Raw genomic sequence first — 26768 nt, forward strand, 5'->3', positions numbered from 1 at the left:
AGTATTGGGGATCGAACATCCTTAACTCCCAGCAAGGAGTATTGGGGATCGCACATCCTCAACTCCAAGCCGGGAGTATTGGGGATCGACGTTCTCAACTCCCAGCAAGGAGTATTGGGGATTGAACATCCTCATCTCCCAGCAAGGAGTATAGGTGATCGACGTTCTCAACTCCCAGCAGGGAGTATTAGAGATTGAAAATCCTCAACTCCCAGCAACGTGTATTGGGTATTGAACATCCTCAACTCCCAGCAAGGAGTATTAGGGATCGACGTTCTCAACTCCCAGCAAAGAGTATTGGGGATCGAACTTCCTCAACTCCACGCCGGGAGTATTGGCGATCGACGTTCTAAACTGCCAGCAAGGAGTATTGGGGATTGAACATCCTAGTCTCCCAGCAAGGACTGTTGTTGATTGACGTTCTCAACTGCCAGCAAGGTGTATTTGAGATTGAAAATCCTCAACTCCCAGAAAGGAGTATTGTGGATTGAACATTCTCTACTCCCAGCAAGGAGTATTGTGGATCGACTATCCTCAGCTCCCAGGAAGGAGTATTCGGTATTAAACATCCTCAACTCCCAGCAAGGAGTATTGGGATCGACGTTCTCAACTCCTAGCAAGCAGTATTGGGGATCGACGTTCTCAACTCCTTGTAAGCAGCATTTGTGATTGAACATCCTCAAACCCAGCAAGGATTATTGGGGATTGAACGTCCTCAACTCCAGGCAAGGAGTTTTGGGGATCGACGTTCTCGACTCCCAGCAAGGAGTATTGCGGATTGAACATCCTAAACTTACAGCAAGGAGTATTGGGGATCGATGTTCTCAACTCCCAGAAAGGAGTATTGGGGATTGAACATTGTCAACACCCAGCAAAGAGTATTGGGGATGGAGGTGCTCGATTCCAGCAAGGTGTATTGGACATTGAACATCCTCAACTCCCAGCAAGGATTATTGGGGATTGAAAATCCTCAACTCCCAGCAAGGAGTATTGGGGATTGTATGTCCTTAACTCCCAGCTAGGAGTATTGGGGATAGACGTTCTCAACCCCCAACAAGGAGTATTGGAGATTGAACATCCTCAACTCCCAGCAAGGATTATTGCAGATTGAAAATCCTCAACTCCCTTTAAGGAATATTGGAATCGAGCATCATTAACTCCCAGCAAGGAGTATTGGGTATCGACTATCCTCAAATCCAAGCAGGGAGCATTGGGAATCGATGTTCTCAACTCCCAGCAAGGTGTATTGGGGATTGAATATTCTCAACTCCCAGCAAGGTGTATTGAGGATTGAACATCCTCAACTCCCAGCAAGGTGTCTTGGAGATTGAATATCCTCATCTCCCAGCAAGGAGTATTGGGGATCGAGGTTCTCAACTCCCAGCAAGGAGTATTTGGGATCGACGTTCTCAACTCCCAGTAAGGAGCTTTGGTGTCTGAACATCCTCCACTCCCAGCAAGGAGAATTGGGGATCGACAATCCTCAACTCCCAGCCAGGAGTATTGGGGATCGACGTTCTCAACACCCAGCAAGGAGTATTGGGGATTGAACATCCTCAACTCCCAGCAAGGAGTATTGGGGATTGATCATCCTCAACTCCCAGCAAGGAGTATTGGGGATTGAATATCCTCAACTCTCAGGAAAGATTATTGTAGATTGAACATTCTCAGCTCCCAGCAAGGGGTATTGCGGATCGACCGTCCTCAACTCCCAGCAAGGAGTATTGGGGATCGACAAGTATTGGGGATCATCCTTCCTCAACTCTCAGCAACGAGTATTGGGGATTGAACGTTCTCAACTCCCAGGACGGAGTATTGGGGATTGAACGTCCTCTTCTTCCAGCAAGAAATATTGGGTATTGAACATACTCAGCTCCCAGCAAGGAGTATTGGGGATCAAACATCCTTAACTCCCAGCAAGGAGTATCTCGGATTCAACATCCTCAACTCCCAGCAAGGAGTATTGGGGATCGAACATCCTCAACTCCCCGCACGGAGTATTGGGGATCGACAATCCTCAACTCCCAGTAAGGAGTATTGGGCATTGACGTTCTCAACTCACAGCAAGCAGTATTGGGGATTGAACGGTCTCAACTCCCAGAAAGGAGTATTGGGGATTGAACGTCCTCTTCTCCCAGCGACGAATATTGGGGATTGAACATACTCAACTCCCAGCAAGGAGTATTGGGGATCGACCATCCTCAACTCCCAGCAAGTAGTGTTGGGGATCGAGCATCCTCTACTCCCAGCAAGGAGTATTGGAAAATAAACATCCACAACACCCAGCAAGGAGTATTGGGGATCGACAAGTATTGGGGATCGTCCTTCCTCAACTCTCAGCAAGGAGTATTGGGGATTGAACGTTCTCAACTCCCAGAAAGGAGTATTGGGGATTGAACATCCTCTTCTCCCAGCAAGGAACATTGGGGATTGAACATACTCAACTCCCAGAACGGAGTATTGAGGATCGACGTTCTCTTCTCCTAGCAAGGAGTATTGGGGTTTGAACATCCTTAACTCTCAGCAAAGAGTATTGGGCAACGACCATCCTCAACTCCCAGCAAGGAGTATTATGATCGACGTTCTCAACTCCCAGCAAGGAGTATTGGGGACTGAATGTCCTCAACTCCCAGCAAGGAGTATTGGTGATCGACGTTCTCAACTCCCAGCAAGGAGTATTGCGGATTGAACATCCTCAACTCCCAGCAAGGAGTATTGGGGATCGACATTCTCAATTCCCAGCAAGGAGTATCGGGGATTCAACATCCTCAACTCCCAGCAAGGAGTATTGGGGATCGAACATCCTGAACTCCCTGCATGGAGTATTGGGGATCGACAATCCTCAACTCCCAGCAAGGAGTATTGGGGATCGACGTTCCCAACTCCCAGTAAGGAGTATTGGGCATTGACGTTCTCAACTCCCAGCAAGGAGTATTAGGGATCAACTTTCTCAACTCCCAGCAAGGAGTATTGGGGATTGAACAACCTCAACTCCCGGCAAGGAGTATTGGGGATTGAACATCCTCAACTCCCAGCAAGGAGTATTGGGGATCGAACATCCTCAACTCCCAGCAAGGAGTATTGGGGATCGACCACTCTCAGCTCCCAGCAAGGATTATTGGGGATCGACAATCTCAACTCCCAGCAAGGAGTATTGGGGATTGAACTTCCTCAACTCCCAGCAAGGAGTATTGGGGATCGACGTTCTCAATTCTCAGCAAGGAGTATTGGGGATCGACCATCCTCAACTCTCAGCAAGGAGTATTGGAGATTGAACATCCTCAACTCCCAGCAGGGTGTATTGGGAATCGACTATCCTCAACTCCCAGCAAAGAGTATTGGGGATCGAGCATGCTCAACTCCCAGGAAGGAGTATTGGGGATTGAATATCCTCAACTCTCAGGAAAGATTATTGTAGATTGAACATTCTCAGCTCCCAGCAAGGGGTATTGTGGATTGACCGTCCTCAACTCCCAGCAAGGAGTATTGGGGATTGAACATTCTCAACTCCCAGCAAGGAGTATTGGGGATCGACCGTCTTCAATTCCCAGCAACCGGTATTGGGGATTGAACATTCTCAACTCCCAGTATGGAGTATTGGGGATCGACTGTCCTCAACTCTCAGCAAGGAATATTGTGGATTGAACATCCTCAACTCCCAGCAAGGAGTATTGGGGATCGACCATCCTCAACTCCCAGCAGCGCAGACAGGGGAACAAATAATGAGGGGCTCCATGAGAAACAGATGTATGCTCATAATGAGCAAGCTACTTCATATAGACAATTTAAATAATGTGAGCCTTTTCAAACACCAACATAGTTCAGAAAGAGAGCCCAGGTGACAAGTCATAATCCTTTAGAGTGCCTTTTGGAGAAGAACTGCACTAATTATAGCACTTCAATAAAATAATTAAATGCCTACCTTCTAATTCAGGACAAGCTCTCTACAATTTTAATTAAGGTCAGTGAGAGGGAAGATGGTGCCACGTATGGCGGCCATGTTGTGACCTCCATCAATTCAACTCATCTTGATTTATGAAATAGAGGAGTATCTATTGTTCTTCTTAATTAAACACTTGTTCTTTTCAAAGAAAGTTTACCAACAACTGCCTAAATACTTCATTAGCAGTTTGGGGAAGTTTGGTATCTGTAGAAGTCCTCATACAAGACTCCTTGAAGGTAAATTCAGAGGTTGAGACTGTGGTAAAGAAGGCAAATTCAATGTTGGCATTTACTTCAAGGGGAATAGAAGATAAAAACAAGGAGATAATGCTGAAGCTTTATAAGACACTAGGCAGGCTGTATTTGGAGTACTGTCAACAGTTTAGGGCCCCTTATTCAGAAAGGGTGTGTTGTCATTGCGGAGAGTCCAGAGGAGGTTCATGAGGATGATTCTGGGAATGAAGGGGTTAACATAGGAGGACCTTCTGACAGCTTTGGACCTGTACTCACTAGAATTTATAAGAATGTGGGGGGATCTCATTGAAACCTACCAAATTTTGAAAGGTGGATGTTTCCTCTGGTGGGGGTATCCAGAACTAGAGGGCACAGCCTCAAAATTGAGGATTGACCTTTTATAATCAAAGCAAGGAAGAATTTTTTTAGCCAGAGAGTGGTGAATCTGTGGAATGCTCTGCCACAGACAGCGGTGGAAGCCAAGTCCATGGGTATATTTAAAGCAGAGATTGATAGATTCCTGCTTGGTTGGGGCATCAAGGGATATGGTGAGAGGGCAGGTGTACGGTGTTGAGTGGGATCCGGTAAGCCTTGATGGAAAGGTAAAGCGGACTTGACGGGCTGAAAGGCGTGATTCGGCTCCTGTGTCTTATGGTCTTGTGGTCTTAAAACGAAAGACTTGCAAATTTCCACAGAACATTGCTGCTGTTTGCAAAGAAGAGTCCAATGCGTATGACGAAAAGAAGCTGCAGAGGGTTGTAGACTCAATTAGCTCTGCCACAGGCACAATTCTCCCCACTACCGAGGACATCGTCAAGAGGAGGTGCCTCTGGAAGGTGCCATCTATCAGTAAGAGCCCTCACCATCTAGGACATGCCCTCTTCTCATTACTACCATCAAGGAGGTACACTCAGTGCTTTCGGAACAGTTTCTAGTCTCTGCTATCGTATTTCTGAAAGGTCCATTTACCCACGAACACAACTTGCTGGGCTGTGTACTTAGTTATTTGTTTGTTTGTTGTAACATACCAATTTTCATGTCTTGCCTTACACTACTGCCACAAAACAATTCCACAACATATATCAGTGATAATAAACCTAATTCTGGAGGTTAGCATGGAGGTGGAGCAAGTAATTAGGGAGATGATTGGCATATTGGCCTTGATTATGAGGGCCTTTATTCTGAGGGGAATTGTCTTTACAAATAAAGAAGCATCATTTCAGCCCTACAGGGTGTGGGTAAGGCCACCCCTACGGGATTGTGTACAGTTTTAGTCCTGTTATTTAAGAAAGGGTATACTGGTTTAGAGGAAGTGTTACACCTGTTGATTCCAGGGATGAGAGATTGTACTATTACAAATTAGAAAAATGCTTAGATCCATGTTCTTCAGAGGTCAGTAGAATGAGGAAGGGTGATCCTAAGGATGTATGACAGAGCAAAAATCGAGTGAGTGAGAAGATTTGATTACAAGATAAGAACAGTCATTACAACTGAATTGCGAGGGAACATAGACATATTTTTGAATTATCAGTGAATTGAGGACCATATGGAGAAGATGACAGCTGTGGCAGATCAGCCATGATCAGATTGAATGAGGAACCAAGTGGCCAATTCCTGCTTCTATTTTCTTGAATTTTCTTGGGCAATTTTGTGAAGACATGATACTTACTTCAGCATGGAGGAGGGAGCTGGAGGCACCTCCGGCTGCACTCTTCCTAAAGTTAACCTATGTGCCTCCAGAATCCAAGCAAACAGAACTTCCACTTGGCATTGAAAACAATGCCATACCTCCTTTAAGATACATCTGTCTACTCTATGTTCCTCCCTCCTCTGTGGTAATGATATTATGTGTTTATGCCATAAGGACTGAGTTATGGAGCAGTTTGGGACTTTTTCATTGGACTGTGGAAGAATGTGGTGTGATCTTATACCAGTGTATGAAGGACAGATACCGTGTATCAAGTAAATACACATAGTCCCTTTCTCAAGTTTGGGGGAATCAAGAACTTGAGGGTATAGGTTTAAGGTGAGAAGGAAGAGATTTAATGGGAACCTGAAAGATAGCAATTCCACCCAAATAGTGGACAGTATAGAATGAGCTGCGAGGTTACCAGGAAAGTGGATGAAGGGAAGGCAGTGGATGTTGTCTACATGGACTTCAGTAAGGCCTTTGACAAGGTCCGGCATGGGAGGTTGGTTAGGAAAATTCAGTTGCCAGGTATACATGGAGAGGTAGTAAATTGGATTAGACATTGGCTCAATGGAAGAAGCCAAAGAGTGGTAGTAGAGGATTGCTTCTCAGAGTGGAGGCCTGTGACTAGTGGTGTGCCACAGGGTTCAGTGCTGGGTCCATTGTTATTTGTCATCTATATCAATGATCTAGATGATAATGTGGTAAATTGGATCAGCAAATTTGCTGATGATACAAAGATTGGAGGTGTAGTGGACAGTGAGGAAGGTTTTCAAAGTTTGCAGAGGGATTTGGACCAGCTGGAAAAATAGGCTGAAAAATGGCAGATGGAGTTTAATACAGACAAGTGTGAGGTATTGCACTTTGGAAGGACAAACCAAGGTAGAACATACAGGGTAAATGGTAAGGCACTGAGGAATGCAGTAGAACAGAGGGATCTGGGAATACAGATACAAAATTCCCTAAAAGTGGCGTCACAGGTAGATAGAGTCATAAAGAGAGCTTTTGGTACATTGGCCCTTATTAATCAAAGTATTGAGTACAAGAGCTGGACTGTTATGATGAGGTTATATAAGGCATTGGTGAGGTCAAATCTGGAGTATTGTGTTCAGTTTTGATCATCAAATTACAGGAAGGGTATTAATAAGGTTGAAAGAGTGCAGAGAAGGTTTACAAGGATGTTGCTGGGACTTGAGAAACTCAGTTACAGAGAAAGGTTGAATAGGTTAGGACTTTATTCCCTGGAGCGTAGAAGAATGAGGGGAGATTTGATAGAGGTATATAAAATTATGATGGGTATAGATAGAGTGAATGCAAGCAGGCTTTTTCCACTGAGGCAAGGGGAGAAAAAAACCAGAGGACATGAGTTAAGGGTGAAGGGAGAAAAGTTTAAAGGGAACATTAGTGGGGGCCTCTTCACACAGAGAGTGGTGGGAGTCTGGAATGAGCTGCCAGACGAGGTGGTAAATGCAGGTTCTTTTTTAACATTTAAGAATAAATTGGACAGATACGTGGATGGGAGGTGTATAGAGGGATATGGTCAGTGTGCAGGTCAGTGGGACTAGGCAGAAAATGGTTCAGCACAGCCAAGAAGGGCCAAAAGGCCTGTTTCTGTGCTGTAGTTTTTCTATGGTTTTTAAGAATTGTTTGCGGTTAGTACATTAACAACATTTAAAAGCTACTTAGACTGGTATATGGGTAGGAAAGGTTTAAAGAGATATGTATGTATAGGTCTCAGATGAGCATTACAAATTCAAAAAAAAGGAATAAATTCTTGGTTTAAAAAACCCTTGATCTTTCTATATTACCATCTGATTATTTATTATTGTAAATGGTTAAAAGTGTTTTCAATTATTGAGAAAACTTTGGATGTGCTTACAACCTTATAGCTGTTTAGAAGCATTTTGAAGAGTGTTTACACTTTTAAGACTTGTTTAAATTCTTTAATTTTATTGTTTTTAATTTTCAGGATGTTTCAAAATGTTTTTTATTTATTCTGAATTATTTAAAGTGTTTAATGCTTTGGCAGTCTTTGTGTGTTCTGGCTAAGTCTGAGTGTGTGGGTGTGGTACACTTTGACCACCCAGTTTAATGTCTCTACAATACGAAATACCTCAGGGTTCAATGTACGAACCCCAGCTGTTTACAATCTAATTAGTGACCAGTTTCAGGGTATTGACAGTATCCAACTGTGGGAAATGAGTTCTGAGGTGAACACAGAAGCATTTCCCAACACTTTTGAGAAATTGAGCACAAAAGGCTTTTTTCCACAGACTACAAGGGGTGATTGATAAGTTTGTGGCCTAAGGTAGAAGGAGATGAGTTATACAGCTCACATTACATGTACGTGCAGTTCAACTCTTTGAGTGATTATGCAGAAAGTTTGAAGTTAATAACTCATCTCCTTCTACCTTAAGCCACGGACTTATCAATCACTCCTGCTGTGGACCACTTTTCTGGAGGTCCAAGACGCCAACTTCTACAAAGAAGGGATCCGTATGGTCCACGACCACTGGACTAAGTATGTAAATGTAGGAGGGGACGATGTTGAAAATAAATGTGCTAGGTTTTCTAAAACTGACTCCTTCTACCTTAGGCCACGAACTTATCAATCACCCCTCGTAGTTTGCACCAGTGAACATTTCTGAATTAACTACTACCCATCCAGAAACTGACCAAAATGCTTCAGTGTGAGATTCATCTGATGCTTACCAGTTGCATAGCTAGTAGTCCTATCAGATGCCCAGTGCCATTTCCACAGTTACCAAGCTAAATGCGTGCATTAACTTGTGTCATAATAAATCTAGTACAGAAAAACAAACGGAGCAGCAAATTGAATTCAGCCCTTCTCCTCCCGATGTGACATTAATGTTCAACTCAGAATTGCTGCTGGATTCATTTCTCATTGCAGAAGGTTCACAACAAGACCCTTGATGATGGCTGCATTATAATCTTTCACAGTTTCAAAGTCAAAGTTGGGTTTATTACCATATGCAGAAGAACTGGGCATGTATGCACAGGTGCAGATCTGGTTTTAGTGCATGCTCTTTTTCATGGATTTCTATTCATTTTCTCCAAGAGTTCTGGGGAGTCTGTGTGAGTATTGGCACTACACACAATAGGAGGAAGGTGACGCCTATTTTCTAGGTAAGGGTGTGAGTGAGGGAAGAGGAAACCAAATGTTGCATAATATGTTCTTGAGTCTATTCATTTAATTAGTAAAGGTATAAAGGCAGAGGAGTCCTCCCTACCAGATGAATATTAGTAAAGGTATAAGGGCAGAGGAGTCCTCACTACCAGATGCATATTATTAAAGGTATAAAGGCAGAGGAGTCCTCACTACAAGATGAATACTAGTTTCAGCTTTGCAGATTTTACTTTTGATTTTCACTTACTTATTGAATTCATGGCCATTTCACTCCGGTGGTGACCTGTTGAGTATTTCCAACACTTTCTGTTCAAGCTTCTGTTCTCTCCTTCCCATTTCCAACAAAGGATTCTTGATCTGAACTACTGACTTTATTATTCTTTCCACAGATGTGGCCTGACCTGCTGTTTCTGTATTGGAATCTTGTTGTAAGTGTTGATGTTCAGAGGGATTCGGGTGTCCTTGGACACGAAATATAGAAAGCTGATTTGCGCGCACTCCGAGAGAAATGTCGCAATGGTCCTTATTTCAAGGAGTAAACCTTGATGTGATTTTAATAGGCTTGGAGAGCCTACACTTGCTGCTTTGATTAGTGGGTTTGGAGAACCATGGTTTTCAAGAGATATTGAAGCCTTGGCTATGAGGAAGAAGGAGGTGCATAGCAGGTATAGGCCAGAAGAAACAAATGAGGTACTTCAGAAGTAGAATAAGGGCAAAAGGATAGCAAGGGACAAAATTGGCTTTTATGAAGATCAGTGTGATCATCTATGCATAGAGATGGATATCTTAAATGGATATTTTGCATCTGTATTTACTTGGGAGAAGGACACAGAGTCTATAGAGTTAGGCAAAACTGCAGCGAGGTCATGGACCATATTCAGATTACGGAGGAGGAGGTGATGAATCAGTATATAGGAGGGAGATTGATAATCTGGTTGAACAGTGCCACAACAGCAACCTCTCAATCAATATCAGCAAAACCAAAGAGCTGATGATTGACTACAGGATGTGGAAACTGAAGTTCCAGGAGCCGGTCCTCATCAGGGGATCAGAGGTGAAGAGGATCAGCAACTTTAAAATCCTCGGAGTTATCTTTTCAGGAGAAAAACCTGGAAATTCATAGTCTGCTGAGGGCCAGATCTGAGCCACTCAAGACCAGTGATCCAGAACGATACAAGAAATCTAGGTGCGACTTCCAGGATGCTACTTTGAGAGCCAAAATGAAAAATTTGGATTAAAATTAGAGATGGAACTGGATGCACGTCAACTCTGGCAGAGTTTGCAGCCATTGCTCCCAACAAAGTGAAACCCAGCATCATGAATGGGTCTGATGCTTCACTCCCAGGTGAGCTCTACAGAGAGGGAGAATAAAGCTGCACCTGTGACAATCACTGCAGTATCTGGTAACACTGTGACCTTTGCCTCGGTGGCCGATGTCAGAACATTTTTCAAGATGGTGAACCCTCTCAAGGTGCCAGGCCTTGACAGTGTACCTGGTAGGGCTCTGAAAAGCTGTGGCAACAAACTGGTGGGAGTGTTCAAGGAGAACTTCAATCTCTCACTGCTCCAGTCAGAGGCTGCCACCTGCTTCAAAAGGAGGAAAATCATACCCATGCCCAAGAGCAGGGTGAGCTATCAATAACTATCACCCAGTGGCACTCACATCTATGGTGACGATGTGCTTTGAGAGGTTGGTTATGGCTAGAATCAACACCGGTCTAAGCAAGGACCTGGACCCACTGCAATTTGCCACTATAAGACTACTGCGGATACAATCTCGCTGGCTGTCCACTCGCCCTTGGATCACCTGGCCAATAGCAATACCTACATCAGGCCGCCGTTTATCGGCTACAGCTCAGCATCCAACACAATCATACCTTCAGTTCTAATCAACAAGCTCCAAATCCTGGGCCTGTGTACCTCCCTCTGTAAATGGATCCTTAGCTTCCTCACCAGGAGACCACAGTCTGTGTGGATAAGAAATAACATCTCCTTGTTGACAGTCAACACTGGTGCACGTCAAGGATGCGTGCTTAACGCAGTTCTCTACCCTCTCTACAGCCACAGACGTGTGTCTAGGTACAGCTCAGTCATCTATAAATTTGTAAATGACACAACTACTGTTGGCAGAATTTCAGATGGTGATAAGGAAGCACACAGGAGCGAGATAGATCAGCTGATTGAATGGTGTCATAACAACAACATTGTACTCAATGTCAGTAAGACCAAAGAGCTAAGTGTGGATTTCAGGATGAGGAAGTCGAAGGAACACACTCTAGTCCTCATCAAGGGAGCAGCAGTAGAAGTAGTGAACAGTTTCACATTCCTTGTGTGTCAACATCTCTGAAGGGCTATCCTGGGCCCAACACGTTGATACAGTTACAAAGAAGAAACGACCGTGGCTGTATTTCATTCAGAGTTTGATGAGAATTAATATGTCACCAAAGATAATTGCAAATTTCTACAGTTGTACCATAGAGAGCATTCTAATTGATTGCATCAGCATCTGCATGGAGGGGTCTCTTCACAGGATTGAACTAAGCTGCAGAAAGTTATCGTCTCAGCCAGTTCCATCATAGGCACTAGCCTCAGCTTCCAGGACACTTTCAAAAGGCTGCATCCATCATTAAGGACCCATCACCCAACACATGCTCTCTTCTCACTGCTGCCTTCAAAGTGGAGGTACAAGAGCCTGAAGACACACACTCAACGTTTCAGGAACAGTTTCTTCCTCCCCACCTTCAGATTTCTGAAGGGACAATGAACCCAGGAGCACTTCCTCAGTGTTTTTTTCCACTCTCTTTTTGCATTACTTATTTAGTTTAATTAAATAATTAGTTTACTTCTGCTGCATAACAACAAATTTCATGATATATGCCAGTGATACTGAACCTGATGCGTCCTGGGTCTGGCACGTGAATGCTGTTATAAAGAGAGCATGGCACCATCTCTACTTTCTTAGATGACTGTGAGGATTCAGCATATCATCTAAACTTTGATGAACTTCTATACCTGCTCCCTGGAGAGTGTACTGACTGATTGTGCCACAGCTTGGAATGGAAACACCAATGCCCTTGAATTAAAAAAAAAATCCTACAACAAGTAATGGACAAGGCCCAGTCCATCATGGGTAAAGCCCTCCCCACCATTGAGCACATCAACACGGAGAGTTGGCTCAGAAAAGCAGCACCCATCATCAAGGAACCCCACCATCCAGACCATGCTCACTTCTCACTGCTGCCATTAGGAAGGAGGCACAGGAGCCTCAGTTTAGCAACAGTTAATACCCCTCTACCATCAGGCTCTTGAACTGGGGGGTGCGGGGCTAACTTCACTCAACTTCACTTTACCACAACACTGAACTGTTCCCACAAGCTATAGGCTCATTTTCAATGACTCTTCAACTCGATATTTATTTATTGATTGATTGAGATACGGCGCGGAGTAGGCCGTTCTGGCCCTTCAAGCTGCACCACCGACTATTCCCCTATTTAATCACAGGACAATTTACAATAACCAATTAGCCTACCGACCAGTATGTTTTTGGACCATGGGAGAAAACTGGAGCACCCGGGGGAAACTCACGCAGTCAGGGGGAGAACGTACAAACTCCTTACAGGCATTGGCAGGAACTGAACCTGGGTCACCTGTACTGTAAAGCACTGCAGTGCCTCAAGAAGGTGGCAACATGAAGGACCTTCAACATCCAGGACATGCCCCCTTCTCATTACAATCATCACGGAGGTGGTACAGGAGTCTGAAGACTCATTCTCAGTGATTCACTAAAGGTTCATTCCTTACTTTATCAGATTTCTGAATGGTTGATGAAGCCATTTACACGACCTCATTATTGCAGGTTTGGAACTATTTATTTATTTTGTAATTTATAGCAATGTTATGTCTTTGCACTGTACTGCTGCACAAAGAAAACATTTGCACATCATATAACACAGTGATAATAAATCTGATTCCGATTCTCATTACTTGCTGCTGTATTCCACAAACATAGTTCTATTTACTAAATAGGCATCCGTGAAATAGCTTACATCTTGTAAAACTGCTGGTGGTTCAGCTCAGTACATGAAAGAAGCAGCCAATTACTAAATGTTCTGAGTGGCGAATCTTAGCAAAGCTGCATTTATTTACATATTTTTGCTGGTTAATAGGACTGTGTTGGGTACCTCTTTGTCAGTAATGTGAAAAAACCTACATTAATTTTTTGGATTTAACCACATATATTAGGATGGTTTGCTTTTAGATACAGTGTTTATAAAAAGTTTTCACTCCCCTTGGAAGTTTTAGTATTTTATTGTTTTACAACATTGAATCACAGTGGATTTAATTTGGCTTTTTTTTGACACTGATCAGCAGAAAAAGGCTCTATGTGTCAAAGTGAAAACATATTCTAAATTAATTGCAAATATAAAACATGAAGCAATTGATACCATAAGTACTCACCCACTTTAATATGACACACCAAATCATCACTGATGCAGCCAATTGGTTTCAGAAGTCACATAATTAGTTAAGTGGAGATCACTAGTGTACAGTCAAGGTGTTTCAATTAATTGTAGTAAAAATACGCCTGTAACTGTAAGGTCCAAACTGCTGGTGAGTCAGTATCCGGGCAAGACAAAAGAACACTCCAAGCAACTCCACAAAAAGATTATTGAAATGCACAAGTCAAGAGATGGATACAAGAAAATTTCCAAGTCACTGAATATCTCTTGCAGTACAGTTAAGGCAATCATCAAGAAATGGAAAGAGGAAGGTGGAGTGAAGTTAAAATGGTGCTAAACGGCGACTCCTTTGCTTGTATCTTTGGAAACAGCTTTCTTTCTATCTTTGATATCCCTTTTATTCCTCTTCATGGAGTGGGAGATTCTTTTGAAGACCTTGGCCTGGAGTTACACTTTGATTTTGGTTCATTGCAGGAATGGGATCTGCTCTCAGGGCCTCACAACCGGCCGCTTTTAGATACCCCAAGGACGCAGCCTGGAAGAAGTGCACATTCGGGGTTCTGGATTTTTGTGGATCTGAGGACATGCTGATTCTAGGCCGGTGCTCCTGACTGAAGCGTCGTGGGAGAACATGGAACATCGGGAGCAGCGGGTTAGCTGCCAGGGGTTGTGTGTCCGGAGAGCTGCATCTTTTTGGTGCCAACTCTCCAGGAGCAGAGCTCGGAAAAAAGCAACACAACAGACTTTTAACACCATAAATCAGTAGGTTGCTTGTTATGTCTCCCCTCTCACTATGAAACAGGGACACCTCTTTATCCCTTATTAGGGAGAGAGAGCCTGTGGTATGTCAAATTACTGGGTGAACGAGTAGTCTTTGGGGTAACTGCAAGTCTGTGTCTTTATTAATGCGTTGCTGCACGCTTGAGTGCCCAGTGGGGGGCCCCGCTGTTTTTTGCTGGTGGGGGCGGGAGGGGGTTTGTTGCTGAGATGGGAGGGACTATGCATACAACAACTGTTGCCTGGCTGTTTCACCTGCCACAGCTTTATTGGAGAGTGGGAAGGAGAAAGCCACTATTGAAAAAAACTCACATGAAAGCTCACACTAGTCCTGATGAAGTGTCTCAGCCCGAAACGTTGACTGTACCTCTTCCTATAGTTGCTGCCTGGCCTGCTGCGTTCACCAACAATTTTTATGTGTGTTGCTTAAAATAAAGAGATCCAGAGCAGGCAGAAGACCAGAGTGGGGTGTCCATGAAGAGGAGGAGGGTTGAAGATAGGAGAAAGAGTCATCGGTGGGGGTGGGAGAGTCCTTGCTGAAGAAGTAGGCTTGAAGACAGAGCCGGCGGAAGAAGAGTTCAGCATCATGGCGAACACGGAACTCGCCGGGGTGTGGGCGAAAGGGAACAAAGGTGAGGCTCTTACTGAGGACAGAGAGCTCTGTCTCAGAGAGTTGAAGGTCAGAGGGGATGGTAAAGACCTGGCATGGATGAGGGAGGCTGGAGGTGTCAGTGGAGAGGGGAGGGTTGGGGTGAGAGGAAGAAGGAGCCTCCAACGGCCCAGGAATAGATGATGGAATGTGAGGGAGACGGCATTACAGAGTGGTGGTGGGGGAAGGGGAGACGGGAGTCACAATAGCAGCATGTAAAGACCCAACCTGAAGTTCAAGGTTGGAATCTTGAGAGCTAGGATCAGAGGGGGGAGGCTGGTGGTGTCAGTGGAGAGGGGATGGTTGGGGTGAAAGGAAGATCACATGAAATCTTGGTTAGAGTTTGCCAGAAGGCATGAGGAAAATTCTGAAGTCAGCTGGATGAAGGTTCCATGAAAACAAAATTGAGCTTTTTGGCCATCAGACTAAGTGCTATGTTTGGTGTGTGTGTTCATCATTGAAAACACACAATCCCTACTGTGAAGCATGGTGGTAGATGCATCATGCTGCGGGGATGCTTCACTACAAGTAGAGGATAAAATGAATGCAGCAAGATACAGTCTGCACGAGAACTGAGACTTGGGAGAAGATTTGTTTTCCAACAAGACAATGACCCCAAGCATAAAGCCAAAACTACACAGGAATGGCTTAAAAACAACAAAGTTAGTGTCCTGGAGTGGCCAAGTCAGAGTCCAGACCACAATCCAATTCAGAATTTGTGACTGGGTGTGAAAAGGGCTGTTCCCTCATGATCCCCATGCAATCTGACAGAGCTTTAACAGTTTTGTAAAGAAGAATGGCAGGCAGTGACTAGTGGGGTACTGCAAGGCTCAGTGCTGGGATCCCAGTTGTTTACAATATATATTAATGACTTGGATGAGGGAATTAAATGCAGCATCTCCAAGTTTGCAGATGACACAAAGCTGGGCGGCAGTGTTAGCTGTGAGGAGGATGCTAAGAGGATGCAGGGTGACTTGGATAGGTTGGGTGAGTGGGCAAATTCATGGCAGATGCAATTTAATGTGGATAGATATGAAGTTATCCACTTTGGTGGCAAAAATAGGAAAACAGATTATTATCTGAATGGTGGCCGATTAGGAAAAGGGGAGGTGCAACAAGACCTGAGTGTCATTATACACCAGTCAGTGAAAGTGGGCATGCAGGTACAGCAGGCGGTGAAAAAGGCGAATGGTATGCTGGCATTTATAGCGAGAGGATTCGAGTATAGGAGCAGGGAGGTACTACTACAGTTGTACAAGGCCTTGGTGAAACCACACCTGGAGTATTGTGTGCAGTTTTGGTCCCCTAATCTGAGGAAAGACATCCTTGCCATAGAGGGAGTACAAAGAAGGTTCACCAGATTGATTCCTGGGATGGCAGGACTTTCATATGAAGAAAGACTGGATGAACTGGGCTTGTACTCGTTGGAATTTAGAAGATTGAGGGGGGATCTGATTGAAACGTATAAAATCCGAAAGGGATTGGACAGGCTAGATGCAGGAAGATTGTTCCCGATGTTGGGGAAGTCCAGAACGAGGGGTCACAGTTTGAGGATAAAGGGGAAGCCTTTTAGGACCGAGATTAGGAAAAACTTCTTCACACAGAGAGTGGTGAATCTGTGGAATTCTCTGCCACAGGAAACAGTTGAGGCCAGTTCATTGGCTATATTTAAGAGGGAGTTAGATATGGCCCTTGTGGCTACGGGGATCAGGGGGTATGGAGGGAAGGCTGGTGCAGGGTTCTGAGTTGGATGATCAGCCATGATCATAATAAATGGCATTGCAGGCTCAAAGGGTCGAATGGCCTACTCCTGCACCTATTTTCTATGTTTCTATGAATGGGGAAAAATTACACTGTCCAGAAGTGCAAAGCTGATAGAGACCTACCCACACAGACTCAAGGCTGTAATTGCTGCCAAAGGTGAATCTACTAAATACTGATTTGAAGGAGTGAATGCTTATGCAATTAATTATTTTGTGTTTTATATTTGTAATGAATTTAGATCACTTTTCACTTCAGCATTGAAGAGTCTTTTTCTGTTGATCAGTGTCAAAAAGCCAAATTAAATCCACTGTGATTCAATGTTGGAAATCAATAAAGCATGAAAACTTCCTGGGGGGAGGGGGGCGGATACTTTTTATAGGGACTATATATACAATTCTTTTGAAAATAAAAATAAAAATCTAAATGGTGGAATTTAAAATAAAACAGAAACTGCTGGAAATAATCAACAGATGCTGCAATCTGTGGGACAAGAAAGAGAACGAAGATCGCAGATCGAAGACCGTGTGTCAGAACTGAAATGGCACAAAAGAAGCTTGTTAAGATGCTGTGCTGTTGTAGTGGGGGGGTTGGCTCTGATAGGAATAAACCAGTGTGACCATAGTGATAAGGTGTAAACAAGCTTATCTGGTTAGAGACACAAGCAACTGCAGATGTTGGAATTTGGAGCAAAAGGAAACAGATGGAAGAACTAACTTGGTTAGGCAGCATCTCTGGAGACAAAGAAATAGCTAACATTTTGTGTTGCTACCCTGCATCGTCGTGCTTGTTGATTGAATAGGAGCCATTAGAGACTGAGAAAATATAGAAAAACCATCAACAAAAATAGTAAATGCAAAGCAGGAAGACATGTCTGGAGTCCATCTGTGATAGTGTCTAAGGAACTTTTCTCTTTCCTTTTTTCTCTTCTTTTTTACCTCTAGGACTGGAGGACATAGGGCATGTCTTCCTGCTCTGTGTTTCACAACTTCTCTATTCTTCTGTGTACAACCTCACTCTCCAACTGCTCCCATTTACAAATAACCTTGTTTACAATCTAGCTAGTTGGTGGCAAGGTGGCATCAGCGCTGGTCTTCGGAGCAAAGGCTCCTGAGTTCGAATCCAGCCGGCTCACTTCCAAGCTTTCCATCCGTGCTGGGTTAGGTGTTGAGCTAGCAACTCGGCCTCATAAAAATAAGAAAGCCTGCTGAAAAACCACCATCATGACTCAGAGTTAAGGGCTTGCTTCTTCTTGTTTACAATCTATCCTCGTGATCACCCCAGTTTTACTCTGTCAAATAAATACCCACCCCGCCTCCACTACTCCTCCTGTAGTTTGACAGACTTCTTTTTATAGCTTCCCAGTTCTGATGAAAGGATTTCAAACTGAAACACTAATCTCTCTTCCCACAGTTATATCCTGACCTGCAGTTTCTGTTTTCATATTTAATGACTCCTTTAATGAGGAAACAGAAAATAAATTCAGTGGGGGGTGGAAGGGATCAACTTTCTGAGAAATTGCATAACATATGAGAACAGAACCACATTTATCTGTGATATTAAAAATTAGAAAAGAAAAACTGCAGATGCTGAAAATTGAAAATAAAAACAGAAAATGTTGGAAATATTTAACAAGAAAGGCAGTATCTGTGAAGAGAAGTCAGAGTTAACATTTCAGATCGATGATCCTTCTAATTATTTGTAATACCCATTGCAGTCCAGCAGCTGACTGCAGCCAGTAACTAGTTGCACAGGTCAATAAGGCCACTAGACCAGGTCTTAGGAGAAGAAGACACGGGACACCCAGAGAAGGCTGAGATTGCAGCGAAGTTCTGGGTTTCGTTGAGAAGAATACAGAGTTAGATCACACTTACATCCGTAAATGGAAGTGCTGCAAATAACCTCATTGCTGGATTAGAAGAGCAAAACCAAACACATCCAGTTTCTCTTAGTTTTTTTTTTGCAGTGTGTATTTATTAGATTAAAAATGGGCTGACCCTTTTTTCTTCAATGTAATGGTATATACCTACTGTGCTTTTTACTAAGCAGATCTTTCCTGATTGTTCAAAGGCATAGGTTGATCTATATGATTTAATAACAAAGTTACTTCCTTGGTTCAGCACTCCAGTCTCCTCTGAGTTCCATTGTTTGCTTTTCTTCCCTGGGTTCAGGGTTTAATATTCCTAAGCATGGGGGAAACTAGCAAATGAAAGATTATCTCCCTCCAATGTTTCTTTTGGCTAGCTCCTCACTGTCTTTTGGTCCAGGTGAAGGACCTTGACTCCATTTCACTCCCCATGGATGCTGCCTGATCTGCCAAGTTCCTCCATCTTTTTGTGTGTTACTCCGATTACCAACACCTGCAGGTTCTTGCTTCTCTTCTGTACAAGTTGGCATCATCAGTCAACTGCCTATTGGAGCACGAGGTCCAACCAGAATCTGCAGTTTACTTAAGAATGTAGGATGTGGAGATTTGTAACAAATATGATTATGTGATATATATGTACAGTATCTGAAATACATCTTATGGAAATGTCTGCTTGATGATGAAATTCAATAAAAAATAAATTACAAAAAAAAAAGAATGTGGGAGGTGGAAGCAGGAGTAATCCTTCCAACTGGACATTGACAGATCTGCTCCACCACTCATCAAGATCAAGATCACTTCTCCATCAGCACTTTCCCCACATCCCTTGATGCCATTAATATCTAGATATATATTGGTCTAACCCAGTTACCGAGTTTCCATATACATTCAGTTCAGAGAGTCCAAAAGACTTATCACCTTCTGGTTGAAGAATCATCTTACTTCTGCCCTGTATAATCTGCACTTATTCTTAAATTTCGACCCCAGTCCAAGCTTCACCAGTCAAGAGTAAGCCCATTCTCCCTGTCCCTTCTTGCACATGCTGATTTTGTCAATAGTCACACACACAAAGGGGCTATTTATAGTAGCTATGACCGAATAAATGGCTTTATTAGCAAGTATTAATCTCAGTCTAAGTCTCAATATTATGTCAGGTAGCTAAACAGAAATGGCATTCCGACTCCATAAAAATGTTCTCTTTCTGTAAAATAACAGCTGACTTATCTTAGGAACTTAATGCTCTACTCTTTGATTATCACCTTCTGACGTGGCTCGCTGTCCAACCTCTTGATTACAAACTTATGTTTGACAAAATCAAGAATGCTCAGAAAGTTGCTGTCCAGTATCACCGAAATAGAAATTGTAAACTATAACATTGCAGCAGTGACTACAGTCACATAAAACTTTCCATTGACTGTGGAACCATTGGGAATGTACTGGCTTTGGGTAATACATGATATAACTTCAGTTACAATTCATGTTTTCTTTCTTGTTTTTGCAATGATTTCTCTTGGTAATTTCAGCATACTTCAAATACAAAGTGCTGCAAACATACTACAGAAAATTTTCCCAAGAAATAACCATTAGAAACCCTTCAAAACCCAGCAATCTTTCAACCAAGTGATAACCATTAGAAACCCCTCAAAGCTCAGAAATCCTGCAAATCAAGGGATCCCAAATTGAAATTGTGAGGATCACCAAACAAAGCTGTGACGCTTGTTCATTTGGCATATTTACTGAGCTATGAGACACAAAGCAAGTAGCAATTGGGTGACAAGAGGCCGAGGCGAGGCTGGCCAGGACCCTGTGTTTGAGTATCCAACACTAGACTCGAGACACATTTTTGAGATTGAAGTGAGAACAGGGTTCTTGACTATGCTAGACGAGAATGCAAATGAGACAGAAATCCAAAATGCAATTGCAGACTGAGCTAAAGTTGAGCTGATGATTGAGCCACTGAAGCTGAGTTCAAGTGCGCTTTAAATATTAAAATACTGATGCCAGAACATGGCTGCCAATTAGTGGAGCGGGCCTGAATCTCTAAAGGAGCCGAGCCAGTTATCCATACTCAGAATCAGAATCAGAATCGGGTATAATATCATTGGCACTTGTTGTGAAATTTGTTAAATTAGCAGCTGCACTGCAATGCAATAAATGGTAATATATAAAAAAGTAAATTAGCAAATCAGTTACAGCAAGTATCTATGTATATCAAATAGTTAAAATAAAATTAGTTCGAAAACAGAAATAATATTTCAAAAGTGAGGTAGTGTTCATGGGTTCAATGTCCATTCTTTGAATTGGACTGCAGAGGGGAAGAAGCTGTTCCTGAATCACTGAGTGTGTGCCTTCAGGCTTCTGCACCTTCTTCCTGAGAAGGGGACATGTTCTGGGTGATGGGGATCTTTAATCCATTCCTTGGATACTATGGAGGCTAGTACCCAAAACGGAGTTGACTAATTTTACAACTTTCTGTAGCTTCTTTTGATCCTGTGCAGCAGCCACACCCTTCCCCGCCTCCCTTATCGGACATTGAAGCAGCCTGTCGGAATGCTCTCCACGTTACATCTGTAGAAGTTTCAAGTGTTTTAGGTGACAAACCAAATCTCATGAAACTCCTAATAAAGTATAGCCGCTGTTTTGCCTTCTTTATAGCTGCATCAATATGTTGGGACCAGGTTAGATCCCCAGAGATATTAACACCCAGGAACCTGAAATTTCTCACTCTCTTCATTTCTGATCCCTCTATGAGGATTGGTATGTTTTCCTTTGTCTTACCCTTTCTGAAGTCTACAATCAGCTCTTTCATCTTACTGACATTGAGTGCAAGGTTGCTGCTGTGAAACTACTCCATTAGCTGGTAAATCTCACTCCTGTACACCCTCTCATCTCCATCTGAGATTCTGCCAACAATGGTTGTATCATCAGCAAATTTATAGATGGCATCTGAGCAATACCTATTCACACAGTCATGGGTATAGAGAGAGTAGAGCAGTGGGCTAGGCACACACCCCTGAGGTGCACCAGTGTTGATAGTCAGTGAGGAGGAGATGTTATCACCCATCCGCACAGACTGTGGTCTTCCAGTTAGGAAGTCAAGGATCCAATTGCAGAGGGAGGTCCAGAGTCCCAGGTTCTGTAGCTTATTGATCATAACTGTGGGAATGATGGTGTTAAACGCTAAGCTATGGTCCATGAACAGCATCCCGATATAGATGTTTGTATTCTGGAGAACTGAAGTGTGTAAACCACAGGAGCTGCCACGATTGGGTGCATACTGTACAGGACCCCTAACCTATGTCCAACTGCTGACGGCCCTGGCTGTGCTGGGTAACACTGATGGTAATCATGGCTCAGAGCCAGGTCTATAATGTTGCTTTCTGTAACCCGGCACCGTTCCTCGTGTCCAAACCCTTTCCAGCCAACGAGGAGCTGCTGAACACCCCAGACTGTTTGTGAATCCAGAATTCTCCATGTGCTGAAAACCTGTTGCCCCATCAACAAATCTGGGTGACTGTGGGGCTGTTGGTGGTGGGGATAAAGGATTGGTACTCACAGGTTTTAACTTGGATATATGGAAGGTGGGATTGATCTTAAGGGTCTTGAGGAGCTGCAAGCAGCAATCTACTGGTTCACATTCTTAAGAACTTTAAAGGGTCCAATAAACCTGGGTGCCAGTTACCTAGACTCCACCCAGAGAGGCAATTCTTGAGTAGACAACCAGACTTCTTGCACAGGCTACAAAGTTGGTAACTGCCTTCTCTTGCGTTTGGCCTTCTGTTTGGCTTAATGAGTAGATGCCAACAAAGTCTCCCCCTCCCTCAACCATTTCTTGCAGCATTGAAGGCAGGCATCTCAGGGTTTGCTCCATGTTCTGGTTTACCCACTCTGTCTGACTATTGGACTGTGTATGCAACCCAGTGGAAAGGTTCACTGTAGCCCTGATTAGTGTACAGAATGTCTTCCCAAAACATGACGCGAATTTTGGACCACAATCCAACACAAAGTCCACCAGAGATCCATGGACTCAAAACTTGATGAAGGACAATCACGGCCGCCTCCGCCGCTGACATAGTTTGTTCAATGCTACAGATACAGATTTACAGGCTTTTGAGAAGCAATGTATAATCACCATGATCACAGTCTTTCCTTTGGAAGGCTGAACAGCTGCGGCCAAGTCCACAGGGATGAGCGACCGTGCTCTGTCTGAAACAGGTAGCAAGTGAAGGAGCATCTGTGGTTGGGTGTGGGCTCCTTGATCCAGGTGCACACTTCGCACCCTTGCACATATTGTTGAATTTCTCCAGCCATTCTAGGTCACCTCATAATAAACTCAAGGGCTTTGGTGGCCCCTGGGTTCAGTCAATTTAGATGCATGTCCCCATTGACGAACCTTAGACCTGACAGAACTTGGGATGAACAGGTGACCTGGAGGGCTGTTCTTGGGAATCTCCCCTTGTGCCTAGGCCTTGCATACAAATGTGTTGATCCCCCAATGAATGGGTGCTAGCACCTTAGCTTGGGACAAAATGGCGGTAGGTTTTTGTCGGGTTCATTGAACTGTCGAATCAAGGAGTCTGGTTCTTGGATCTTTGTCTCTGGTCGATAGGTCAGAACAAAATTGAACTGGTTAAGGAAATGAGATGACATGGCCTGCCTGGAATTCAGTTTCTTGGCCTCCTGAACATAAGCCAGGTTTTTGTGGTCTGTCCACACTGGCCCCCTCAAGCCAGTGACACCATTCTTCCAATGCCAACTTGACCATTAGTAGCTCTATATTTCTGATATCATAGTTCACCTCCACTGGGGATAGATGACATAGAAAAATGCACATCAGTGCAGATTACTGCCCGTTGAGAGGAAGCTGCACCCTCTCTGACCTCTAAGGCATCCACCTCCATGGTGAAGGGAAGGTCCGCATTAGGCGAGACCAAAATGGGAGCTGGCATGAACAGCTGTTTGAGTTCTGCAAAAGCAGCCTCTGCCTCAGTAGCCTAAACAAAAAGCCCCATGGATCTCCTAGTTAGTGACATCAGTGGAGATGTCTTTAAGCCGAAGATCCTGATGTACTTTCTGTAAAAGCTGGCAAATCCCAGAAAGTACTGGACATATTTTACACTGAATGGTTGTAGACCATCTCTGACTGCCTGTATCTTAGAGCCTATCTTGAGACTGCTGTTAGAGATGATAAATCCCAAAAATGAAACTGTGGCCACATGAAATAAGGATTTTTCCAGCTTGACATTAAGTCCATGATCCAGAAGCCACTTCAGGGTATCTCTGGTGTTGGTGACACTCTCATCCATGAACTTGGAGAAAATTAGGGTGTCGTCCAAGTAGACGAAGGTGTACTTATGGAGAACATTCCAGAGTACATCGTTAATGAAGGCCTAGAAAACTGCTGGCATGTTAGCAAGGCCAAAGGGCATGATTAGGTACTTGGAGTGCCCCTTTGGTGCGTTGAATGCAGTCTTTTATTCGTCACCTTTCTTTAAGCAGACCACGTTGTACACACTCTGTTAGCCTAGCTTCAAGAATACTCTTGTCCCTTGGGGAATCTTGAAGGATGTGCCCATGAATGGAAGGGGTGACTATCTTGACCAATATGTGATTCAGACCTCTATAAAGAATGCATGGCTACAGGCTTCTGTCCTTTTACTGTACGAAGAAGAAGCCTGCATCAGCTGGTGAGGTAGACAGCTGAATGAATCCCATGTAAGTGCCTCCTTTATGTACCCTTCCATAGTGCTTCTCTCTGTGCCTGAGAGCGCATACATGGACCCTGTGGAGAGCAAGTACCAGGTAGAAGGTCTATTGCACAGTTGTAGGCTAGGTGAGGTGGAAGAGTCAAGGCCTTTCCCTTGCTGAAGACCTCTTCCAATGGGGGGATTTTGGTTGGCTTAGGTATTGGAACTACCCCCAAACATCCCTCCAAGGATGACTCCTGAGGCTCCTTAGGAAGTGGACATAATTCAGTAGATTTCGGAGTATCCTGTAGAGGCTCACTAGAGACAGCATCCAATCGGAGTCCTTATCTGACTCTCGAGGCTGATCAAATCAGAGTCTAAATCTTCATCCATATACTCAGATGATGTGGACGAGGCACTATGAACAGCTTTTGTCCTTCTGGGATTAGACTCTGAGGATCTATGTTTAGGAACCTTTCTCTTAGACGGGACCTGCTGAATAGTTCTCTTCGACTTGGCGGCTAGGGCGCTACAATTCTTGAGCATCTTCTCGGCAGGCTTCTTAGCTTGCTCCTGAACTAAAGGCCCTTTCTCTTCTGTTCCAGTGTACCCCTGACTGGACAGTGTCAGGACCTACTCAATCCTGTTCACAGGTCTGACTTATCCACCCTTGTAAAAGTCTGCCTCCTAGTCAGACTTTCAGGAGAGTCTGACAGTCAGAACACCAGACTGAAAGCATTCCTTCTTGCAAAGACTTGACCATGCAATGATTCTTTCTTCCTCACTGTTCATGGAAAGATTATGCTCAGACAGCCAAGGGTGTTCCGAGAATCAGGACTGTGAGGACGATCTATGATATGCAAACAAATGTCTTCCACATGTTCCCCTATCCTCATTTGCAAAACTGATGTCTGCTGTAGATAAGGTCCTTGTGGCTAGGGGGATCAGAAGGTATGGAGGGAAGGCTGGTGCAGGGTTCTGAGTTGGATGATCAGCCATGATCATAATAAATGGCGGTGCAGGCTCGAAGGGCCGAATGGCCTACTCCTGCACCTATTTTTCTATGTAGGATCTGCCTGGACCCAAGAGAAAGTCAATCCAGGGCAGTTGTAGTTATGTGCTGGCTGGACTCCTGCATGAGGTACTGTTTGATGAGCCAACGGGCAGTCCCAAGTCCAGGAAATTACCAGCTACCCTAGAGCCCACACAGACATTCACCTTTTGCCTGTTCTTTCCCCAGATAGCTACAGCTTCGGACATTCGGCCCACAGGTTACCTGCTTCCCCACAATAAAAGCAGCAATCTTGACTCCGCCACCCGGACACTCATCAGCAGAGAGTCTTGTGTCTTGCATTGGCTTGACAGGATCCTGTGCAGGACACAGTCTCATCATTGTCAGAGATCAGGAAGTGGAACTATGATACAATGAGGCCAGGCTTGAGCTAGCCCTCTTGATCAGGCAATTATCAAGACAGATAATCAGAGCCTCAAAGTGCTTTATCAGCCCTTCCAAAGCAAGGGCGTCCTTTAATTCGCCTCAGGGTCTGTGGTGGCACAGAGTGGTCAAGAACGCCCCTTTCCAACCACACTCTTTACTAAAACTCAAACTCAGCTGCGTAGTTGGCTGCTGACTGACTACCCTGATACACCTTCATCAGACAGTCCAAGGGTCTGTTTGCTCCAGTGGGATATTGGAACACCCACTGATTGATGGATAATGGTGTTCATGAATTCCTCCGAATCAGAGCAAATCTCCAACTTCCACTCCCAATGTGTGGTGGCCCAGGCCAGGGCTTTCTTTGTCAGGAGAGAGAGATCATGAAGGCCACCATTTGGTGCTCCACAGGAAAATCCAAACACCAAAAAGCATTGTGTGAGAAGCCGCGGCAATAACTCAGGTTACTGCTGAATCTATCCGGGGTCGGAAGTTGGACTGAATCCGCAGTGCGACCGACAACCTCACCCAAGTGACTCTGGCTTCCAACCTTGTGACAGTTGGCACATAGTGACCTGGAGCTCATGGATCTCCAGGGTCTGTCTTGAAATTTTCTCTCTGTGGCTGGCCACAGCTGTCAAGAGGCTCTGATACCCCAGTGGGTCCATGTTTGGCTCAATCATACTGTGATGAGAGGCCTAGGTGAGGATGGGTACGATCCAAGTGCTGGACTTTCCAAGACTAGACTTGAGATATGATTTCAAAATTGAGACGAGAACAGGGATCTTGACTAGATGCTGGACCAGAAACCAAATGAGACAGAAATCCAAAAATGCAATTGCAGACTGAGCTTCAGTTGAGCTGATGGTTGAGCCACAGAACCTGAGTTCAGGTGCCCTTTAAGTATTAAATCCCAATGCCAAAACATGGGTGCCATTTAGCAGCGCAGACCTGAATCTTTAGAGCTGTACATACCCTGGAGAATTGGAGCCTCTAAACCCTAGAAGTTGGCATACAAAATGTGAACAGAAATGTGAATAATAAAAAGCATTTTATTTTCTTGTTCCAATGGCAACATTGTAGAGCATCGCAAAACTAAAATGTAATAGGTTTGATGC

The sequence above is a fragment of the Mobula birostris genome, chromosome 10, assembly GCF_030028105.1.
Source record: "Mobula birostris isolate sMobBir1 chromosome 10, sMobBir1.hap1, whole genome shotgun sequence".
NCBI lineage: Eukaryota > Metazoa > Chordata > Chondrichthyes > Myliobatiformes > Myliobatidae > Mobula > Mobula birostris.